The sequence below is a fragment of the Manis javanica genome, chromosome 1 (genome assembly GCF_040802235.1).
Source record: "Manis javanica isolate MJ-LG chromosome 1, MJ_LKY, whole genome shotgun sequence".
Lineage (NCBI taxonomy): Eukaryota > Metazoa > Chordata > Mammalia > Pholidota > Manidae > Manis > Manis javanica.
This window is the reverse complement of record NC_133156.1, coordinates 13,427,616-13,436,746: the sequence shown is the minus strand read 5'-3', so window position 1 is coordinate 13,436,746 and position 9,131 is coordinate 13,427,616. Positions and strand designations below refer to the sequence as shown.

The following is a 9,131-nucleotide window of genomic DNA, read 5'->3' as shown; positions in this document are numbered from 1 at the left end:
CAAAGATGAGAAGCTGAGAGTACAAATTTGTTTTATCACTGACATTATATGTACTGTCAGTCCAGCCTCCCTTAAACAGCCTTCAAACTAGAAGAGCTCGTGTGGATGTTTAAAAACATAATTGGGCTTTATTTAAAATATAAAATGCTAACAACTTGGTAAATATTACCAAGTCAATAGTAGTAGGCATTGTACATTTTTTAAGGTTTTCCGTACCAGCTTTTTATTTTTGCATGATGCCCTATGATGGAAATGGGAATTATTTTGTTTCAAAATAACCAGAGTTAACTGAATCACCCCAAAACTCAATACCTTTGAAATGGAAGCTGCTGTTTCTCCAAAGGAGACTTTTGAACCTATTTTCTGCTTCCTCCAGTTGCACAAGAGACTTTCCACTGTAGATAAATGGACCTTCCACATATAAATACTCTTTCATTTAGCAGACATGAAAGCTTTTCAAAAATTCCATATGGTATGTCATTTTAGACAAATTCACTTTGTTCATTCACAACTACCATCATGTTTTAATAATTGGTGGCATCATTTTTTGACAAGAGAAATTATTAATCTGGAGTCTCATGGGAAATTTTACACATGAGAAATTTATTCTGAATCTGATAGTAGTTTGAGAGTACGTGAAAGCTTTTAACACACATGTGGTCACCAGATGTTCAGCTCCTCTGGGGAACTGGCAGAGGTAAGCACATGATGGATTTAGGTTACTTAAAGGAAAAGATGCCCTCAGTCTTCCAAACATTGAACTGAGCTACTGATGGAGGGCTAAATCCCCTTGCCTGGAGTTTTTTCATTTTTAAACATATGGATGTTTACATGTTTGGAATGAATAAATCACAGTTCTGCCTGAGGATGAATGGTACAGATTCCATATGAAGGCTTCCAGCTTCCCTGTTATGATAACAGATGCGTGGTGTTGGGCTGAGTGTATCTTCTGCAGGTTTTTGATGAGTTATCTCACACTCAGCCAATGCTGCTTGCACACCTTGCTTTCGAAGTCCCTTTTGACAAGTTTGCAAGTTATTGAAGACACCGCCTGCTATTAATAACTTTTTAAAGATATCATCCATAGAATAATTACTTTGTGGAACAGGTGTATTGAACCTCGGTCACCTCAGGCTAAGTGACTATGTCTCCTGTGCCTATCTGTTTGAAGGTTCCCTCAATACCAGTGGGGACAGAGGGGACTTTGGAAGCCAACAGGCAAGGAGGGACAGGTATTTCCTTTCACCCTTCATCAGAACAAAATGCCAACTGATGCGTTGTGTGAGAGACTGTCATTCAGGAAACTGACAAGTCATGGAAATGGCTCTGTAGTGGAAAATGGAGGTGTTTTAGGCACAAGGATTTGAGTCTTATTGAGTTACGCTTCCATATTTTTTGGTTTGGGTTTTTGGGGGTTTTTTTGGTAAATTATGGATAGAAACAATAGCAACTGGTAAAGCTCTATATACTTCTGAGTCCCCATTCTATGCCCATATCAGTTTACAGAGGTTTAGTGGCATATTAATACTACTTCTCCAAACTAGGAAGTGTGCCTTAGCAAGTAGAAGCCATAATACAGGAAGGGATTCTAGAAGGGCCAGTTACTTGCTTTGCTCTCTATTCAAGGGTTTTCAAATCTGCCACTGAGGGCGCTGAGCCCAGGGATCTCAATGGCTCTATAAGCTGCTACATCCCATTTCAGCTGGAGGTCAAAGAAGAGTTCAAGAGAAGAAATGAAAAAAACCGTTCTCTCTCTGAAGGCGTGTCTGTAACACCCATGATTCTCTGCTCACCTCCTTCCAGGAACACTCATGCATCTCCTTTCTGTTGAAATATCTAACCATGGCAGCCTAGAGAACTTCCCGAATCATCTACTCCAGATATATATGCATTTAAAGAAGGGCCACAAAGGGATGGGATGCTGACAGGTATCTTCAGTCACCAATGGTTACTTGGTGTGAATTGATTCAATCATAATCTTACCAAATTTCAACTCCTTAGGCTGGGTATTAAAGGCTTCAATTTTACACATATTGCTTAATATCTTCACAGACCTGTAACCACTGCTTCACTCAGTATAATTGACCTTTGAATGACATGGGTGTGACTGCATGGGTTCACTTATACATGGATTTTTTTCAATAAATATATTGGAAAAACTTTTGGAGATCTGGGACAATTTGAAAAAACAGCGAACCACATAGCCTAGGAGTTTGGAGAAAATTAATAAAAAGATATGCCATGAATACATAAAATATATGTACACTGCAGTCTAATTTATCATTTACTGCCATAAAACCAACAGTAGGCTATCAGTAGTTATGTTCTGGGGGAGTCAAGAGTTACACACAGATTTTCGACTGCATGGTGGGGAGGTGGAATGTCTGCACCCCTAACCCTCACACGTCCAAGGATCAACTGTACTTTAGTCTAGTAGCTGAAGGAATATTTAGCGAGTATTAAGAGCACCAGGCTGCCTGGGTTTTTCTATTCGTGGTACTGCTGTTAGTTGCCTGACCTTGGGCAAATTACTCAATGCTTCAGCTCCTGTATCTGTGAAATGGGATAAGGTTGTCCTAAGGATGAAATGACTTGACAGAAGTAAAGCGTTTAGAACCTGCCTAGCTGACACACAGGTAAGTGCTAACGTGCACATTTACAATTATTGGGTACCTACCATTTCCCAAGTAATGTGCTTGTCATTCTGTCCCCACATTTATCCCAAACTTTTATCTTCCTGTTAGGGAATAATTTTGGTAGAATGAATTGAATCTCTAATTCTTCTCGTTTAACTTGTAAATAGCCAACAGGCAATTAATTAGCCTTGGACTTTGGGTCACACACACGGTTGTTTTTGGGTTTACCAGTTCTCTACTTCAGAAAAATATCGGTGCCTCAAAAATGTTCAGACGCTGTGGATTTGATGAGGAACCAGAGACTTGCTCTCTGCTCTCAAGAGCTATTTAAACCTGAACTGGGGTCCTCATTTGTAATAAAAAAGGTAATACCTAATGCAAGCAGTATTTAATGAGAATAAATAAAGCAATCTGTTCTGGGGGACTAAAGTATCGAGTAAGTGTAGTTTCCTCTTGTACGAATTGTCTAATTAGGTGGCTTCGCTGAGTCACTATTGCAGATTGTCTGTCATTGAGCAACTTCCTACTAAGAGGCGAGAAGCAGGTTAGTATGACCATGAGCCAGAGGGGCGCACAGCAGCCTCGCGGCTCGGAGCGATCCCAGGAGCAGGAGACACTGGAGGGCCTCGGACGGCCGCCGATGCGTCAGGGCAGCTCTACTGACCGGGCAAACCACTAGCCACCACCGCCCGTCGTCCCCTCCGTAAAATCAGCGGTGCGCCCGAGGCCCTTCCAGGTGCAGCTCTACCTGAGGTCACACGCCCGGCCCCGTCTGCTCGTCCTGGGACCCCGCGCTCGGGAACCACCTTCACTCACTTCCCCTTGCTCCCCTGCAAATACGGAGCAAGGCTCCCTAACTCACATTAATAATAAAGGCATTTATGAAATACTTTATTAAACATGAACTTACGGGACCCTTAAGAACCTGCCCTCATCAGCCTCACATTTTTGTCGGAGGACTTGATCCCGCCAGACAGGCGCTCCTCCCCTGCTCACCTTCCCTTTAAAATGCGTCGGAGGACGCCCCGCCCACTACGGAGAGCGAGGGGATCTCGGCGCGGAGCCCGTTTACCGCCGCCTACCGATCGCCGGCCAGGCACAGGTAAGGCTAAAGGCAAGGGACGCTGAGCGGGTGAGGGAACCTGCGGCGGGAGGACGTGGTGCTGGGACGTGCCTGGAGGACGCGGCGTTACGCTCGGCCGTCATTGTCACCCACCCGGTCGTGCTGAGCGCAGGGAGGCCCCACAGGCCGTGCTCCGGGGTTCGGGTTTCGGCCGGACTGTAAAGGTGTCTTCGGGCCCAAGCCGCTGCCCAGGTATCCGGGAGCCGCAGAACCTAGACCCCGCATGGGTCCTTCCTCCCCCTCGCGGTCAACCCCGCGCCATACCGGCGCACGTACGCTCACGCAGGCCGCGCGCTGCACGTCCCTACGCCCCTTTGCTGGCGGAGGCGCGCTGTTTGTCCTCTCGGCGCAGGCGTGGCCGTGGCTGACGCACGTGATCGGTCAGCTGGACTGGGAAGCGCTCCTTGCGTTTAAGTACCTGGCTCTGCACCCCAGTTAGAAAGACCACCATTGTTCCTAGAGGAGCCCGTCCTGAAGAAGGTTCCCAAGTGATTGTGGGTATAACTGGGGGGGAAAATACTTTCCCAGCCTGGGGCAAGTTACCTTTGAAACCAAAATAAGTGGAAGGAAAAAATAAAGTGGGAGAAACTTGTTTATTGCTTACAAGCAGTCATCCACGTCTGCTGACCCCCGTTTCTCCCGACCTGGATGCAAAAAGGAACCCCACCTAACCTCTCCAGTCCAGTTATGCCCTTGTTCCCCCATGTAATCACCTGTTGGTATGGAGATGGACTAGTTCTGTCTACCCCTTGGAAACACCTAGTTATATGGAGATGAACGGAGGCCAGGGAAGAGATCCTGGAAATATTGCTGTTTTACCTGCAGCCCACCCCTCCAGAAATCTCGCCTCCTAATCTACTTGATCCCCATCTTCCACAATGGCCCCAGTTCAAGAAAACTGGAGCACTGTAACCAGATTAATAACATACAATAACAGCAATAAAATCATGATAAACCTCAAGCTGGAGGATTCACCTAGGCTTAGAGTCCTGTGCAGATTTAAGTCCATAGCTCAACCATTCCACAGATGGCCTGTAGCTGAGAGGTTAGGGAGTTCAGAGCAATCACCACGCAACAGCCGCAACCAGGGGTCGGATCCAGGCCTCAGGGATGGTAGAAAAAGTTACCTTAAGGGCAGTGACATACATGTTTTAATGACAACAGCATAGGCAAATCTTATCCCTCAGGTAGGATGCGTGCAAGAGAGTGGTCCTGTGATAGGACAGTGGCAGGAATGGGATCTCATCGTGGGCTACTATACCAGACCTTCACCCCCCTCCCTGTGGGAGTTACAGATGGGTTAATATCTAGGGCTACAGGAGGTACATGTACTGGCCATAAAGATAGAACTTCCCTATAAGATACTCTTACCTTCCAGACATTTTGGGTACACTACCATGATCTTTGGGAGCCACTCCACTGTTACTCCACAAGCACACAGGAGGCCAGCTTCCAGGCCTTTTCCCCAAGGAGCCAGAAGGGCCAGCCATCGCTGGTCCATGTGTCAAAATGTCCAGGGTCACGTCCACTCAACAGAGTGTCCAGGGTTTAATGCATTTGGGGTTGGCAGCAGGATGTTGCTCTGCTGGCCATATCCTGGCTTCAATAACTCCTATTTGGTTTGCATGTACAGTTGTATAGGAAAGGTGGCAATGTGTGTTAGCATGTCCACAGGGCTCAAGAGTCCTTTTCGGAGCTTCTCATTCAAACACCATAGTACTGTCCGTAAACAAATTGACCAGTCCCATGGACTACTGGTGTCTGACTTCAAGCCAGATTTCAACAAACCATTGTACCTCTCTGTCATGCCTGTCCTGGTAGGGTTATATGGTACATGAAATTTGCACTTTATTCCCTAATTGTTGCACCCATTCTTATAACGCATGTTCAGTAAAGTGGGTGCCTTTATCATTCTCAATTACCCACGGCCGGCCATAGGCTGCAAAGAGGTGCTCTAGGCCCCTTTTGGTGGTTTGCTGATCTGCACAACGTGCAGGAAAAGCAACCAGTAGTCCAGTAGCTGTGTCCACACAAGTCATGGCATGCCAATACCCTTCTGATGTGGGCAGAGGCCCAATATAGTCTATCTGCCACCTGACAAGGGGTATCAGCCCCTTTACTATTGTCCCATGTTGCTATGGGACTCCGTGTAAGTCCATCTTAGAGCACATAAGACACTCATTCCGGGCTCTCCTGACTTCTTCAAAGGTCAACTCCTCAGTGTTGGAGTTCTCCACATAAGGGACTAGTAGACAGGGCACTGTGCTGCTGTAAGTATGTGCCCCATTTGGCCAGTGTAGGCGTCTGTGCCATGCCACTCCATAGCCTTTGGGTCCAGGCTCGCATACACCCTGCGATGGGATAGGTGGTTATTATCTTGGCCAGAGCTGTTCCAGTGATGGTCTTCATAGCCAGCAAGGCGTGGTACACAGCAGCCAGTTGCTTCTCTATCAGGGTGTACCAGACCTCTGCTCCTTTCCATAGTTGTGATCAGAATCCAGTAGTTTGGCAGATCCATTCAAGCCACTGCCAAAGGCCACATCCATAACCATCTAAGGTTGCATGAACATCTAGCGCACAGGGCCTTGATGAGTCCATTACACTCAAGGCCTGTACAGCCTTGACTGCTTGCTTAGCAGCAGTAAAAGCAGCTGCACGTGCTTCATGATATCCCACCTAATGCCCTTTTGTACCAACTGGTATAAGGGCTTCAGAATTTGTGCCAAGTGTAGGATAAACACTCCATTAGTCCAAAAGACCCAAAAACTCTTGTAATACTGCCACTGTGGTAGGGAGAGGGAAAGTTGGGACCTTGTCTATTACTGCTTCTGGGATAACTTTAGTTTTACCTGACCAGACAACCCCCAAGAATTTTACTAACAAACCAAGTCCCTGAACCTTGGTGCTATTTACAGCCCATCCTTTCCCCTGTAGATGTTGCAGCAGTCTAGGAACTGCCCCTTCTAAATCTGCAAGAGAATCAGGCATGAGCATCATATCATCAATGTAGTGATACAGTTGCACCATTTGTGGTTTCTTCCACGTAGCAGGCCCCGGGCTACAAGTCCATGACAAATGGTGGGACTGTGGAGGTATCCTGTGGAAGGACAGTGAATGTCCACTGCCAGCCTTCCCACATGAAGGCAAATTGTTCCTGACTTTCCTGTGCTATGTCAGTAGAGAAGAAAGCATTAGCCAAGGTCTACAACATAATGATATGTTCCCAGTTCATGGCTGAGGATGTTCAGAATGTCTGCTATAGAGGGGACAGCAGCATGCAGAGGGGCTGTGACTTAATTCAATTCCCCATAATCCACAGTCATACTCCAGTAGCCATCCAGCTTTTTCACTGGTGACATTGGGAAATTAAAAGGACTATGAGAGGGCTTTATGGTGCCCACCTTCTCCAACTCCTGTAGAATTTCTCCAGTTTCCTTGTGTCTCCCAGGCAATTTATACTGCTTAGTATGTCCCCTCAGAACTGCCTTTACCACATGTACCCTCAGTCTGAACTCACCTGCAGTCATCTGTAACCACAGGCCCTGCAGGGTATCTACCCCCAACATATATTCAGGGATGGGAGAAATGTATACAGTATATTCTTTGGGGGTATACACCCTCTCCCCAGTGGGATTTGGGCTTTCTTCACTCTAATTGCCTTACTCCCATTGCCATTTGTCACAGCAGGAGTCCCAGGAAAATGATCAGGGTTGCCTTAAATCAGAGAACACTCAGCTCCTGTGTCTACCAGCACCAGGACACATTGTACATTCACAGGAGACCAATGGCTTGCTAATTCCACATGTGGCCTCCGGTCCCCACCACATCCCCCAAGGTGGGGGCCTTGACCCCCACCTCAGTCAAACCACAACCCCCATCATCCTCCTGTGGAGGGAGAGGCGCAGGTGGAGCCTGAGTACTGTCCCCCAGGAGGTCTTGCAGGCACAGAGGCAGGACATGGGGCTTTGCCTCCAGCTTCCGTGTCCTGGACCTCAGCGGCTGGAACTGCTGCTCTGGCTTTAATTGGTGCCACAGTTCTAACAAGATCCTATTGGGCTTCTCATCAAGTTTTTCTTTCACCACCCTGACCTTTATCAAATCAACTCACATCTGGGCCCTCAAGGTCTTCACAGGGCCCTTTGCACCTCTCCTTTCAGTCATAGCCAGTACTTCCTTCCGTGCTCTTATTGTTTCAACCTCCCCTAGATCTGCTAAAGTACAAGTAGCCTCACTTATGGGTTGCCTTCTGTTGCGGGGCAAGAATAGTTAGTCACTAGGGACCCAAAGAGAGATGAGAGAGCTGTATGGGGCACCAGAATTCTCATTCCTACAGTGAACAACTCATTGGGGCCCTGGGGGTCCATATTATAGATGGTATTTTTTATGCCCACCTCCCAGTAACACCTGCTGGAGCTCTGCATAAGTATGGTAAATCACCCTGATTAGGCCAAACTGCCGCTGGCTGCTGTCAGCCAATCCAGAAGCGCCTGATTCCCTGAGGTGACGGGCACTTTGCAGCCGCTGCCGGAGGGAAGGGTGAGTCGTCAGGGAAGCCAGTGTACCCATTTCAGAACCTGACATAATGTTTTCCACCCCCATATCCCAGAGACACAAAAGTCACGTACGCAGAGGTTCTGATGGCTTTGGCCAAAACCAGATGCTCATGTCCACCAGCTCATTCTAGGTATGGGGTGGAGCATGGAGTGCTCCCCAACCTGGAGATGGGGCTGCTGCTTCCCCTGAGGGGCCCAAGGTTGTTGCATTTTTATTTTCTTAATTACAAATGGGCAGATCTTTAATATGGGAGAGGTTGATGCCTCGGGCGGTGTCCTCGGCAACAGGTCAGCCCTCGGCCGGACCCTCTCATCCTCTCCCGACATCTCTACCATCCCCAGGGCTGAAGGCGCTGCTTTTCCTCCCCCTCCCGCAGCCTCCTGTGGAATGCAGATTCTCCCGATGTCTCCTAGCTCGATAACATATCTTCCAGGAGTGACCTGTCTTCTGCATAACTGTCTCTCTTTCTTAAGGGCATTCCACAGGTCATCGTCCAGCTCCTCCAAGCAACGCCGAAGTGTCTCTCTCTCCTCAATAACCCTTTCCACTGTTTCAAGAAATAAACACCCCATAATCCCAGCTGCTACATAGCCACTCAGAGCCTCTAAGCAGTCTTCTGTCTCGCAGCGGGCTAATTCCACAGCTTCCAGTGTCTCCACCCTTCCCCAACTCTGGGAAAGGCCCCAGCCCTCTAGGAGGTGCTTTACCCTAGACCAGTCCCCCACTAGGGAGCCTCCCAAGAGGAAGCCCCATGGAAAGAGGGTTCCTGGGTAAAGCTGCACCCTCTGCTGCTGCCAGGGGTAAAGATGAGTTGTCAC

At 47.8% G+C, this 9,131-nt stretch overlaps 1 protein-coding gene across 1 annotated transcript in view; it reads left to right on the top strand.

The window, feature by feature from the left end:
* The first annotated feature begins 3,159 nt into the window (after nucleotides 1-3,159).
* Nucleotides 3,160-9,131, top strand: part of MTIF3 (mitochondrial translational initiation factor 3) — a 20,168-nt gene continuing 14,196 nt past the window's right edge. Inside the window, exon 1 of the mRNA XM_017676429.3 lies at nucleotides 3,160-3,738. The gene's annotated coding sequence lies outside the window, so the exon portion shown is untranslated. The remainder of the gene's footprint in view (nucleotides 3,739-9,131) is intronic.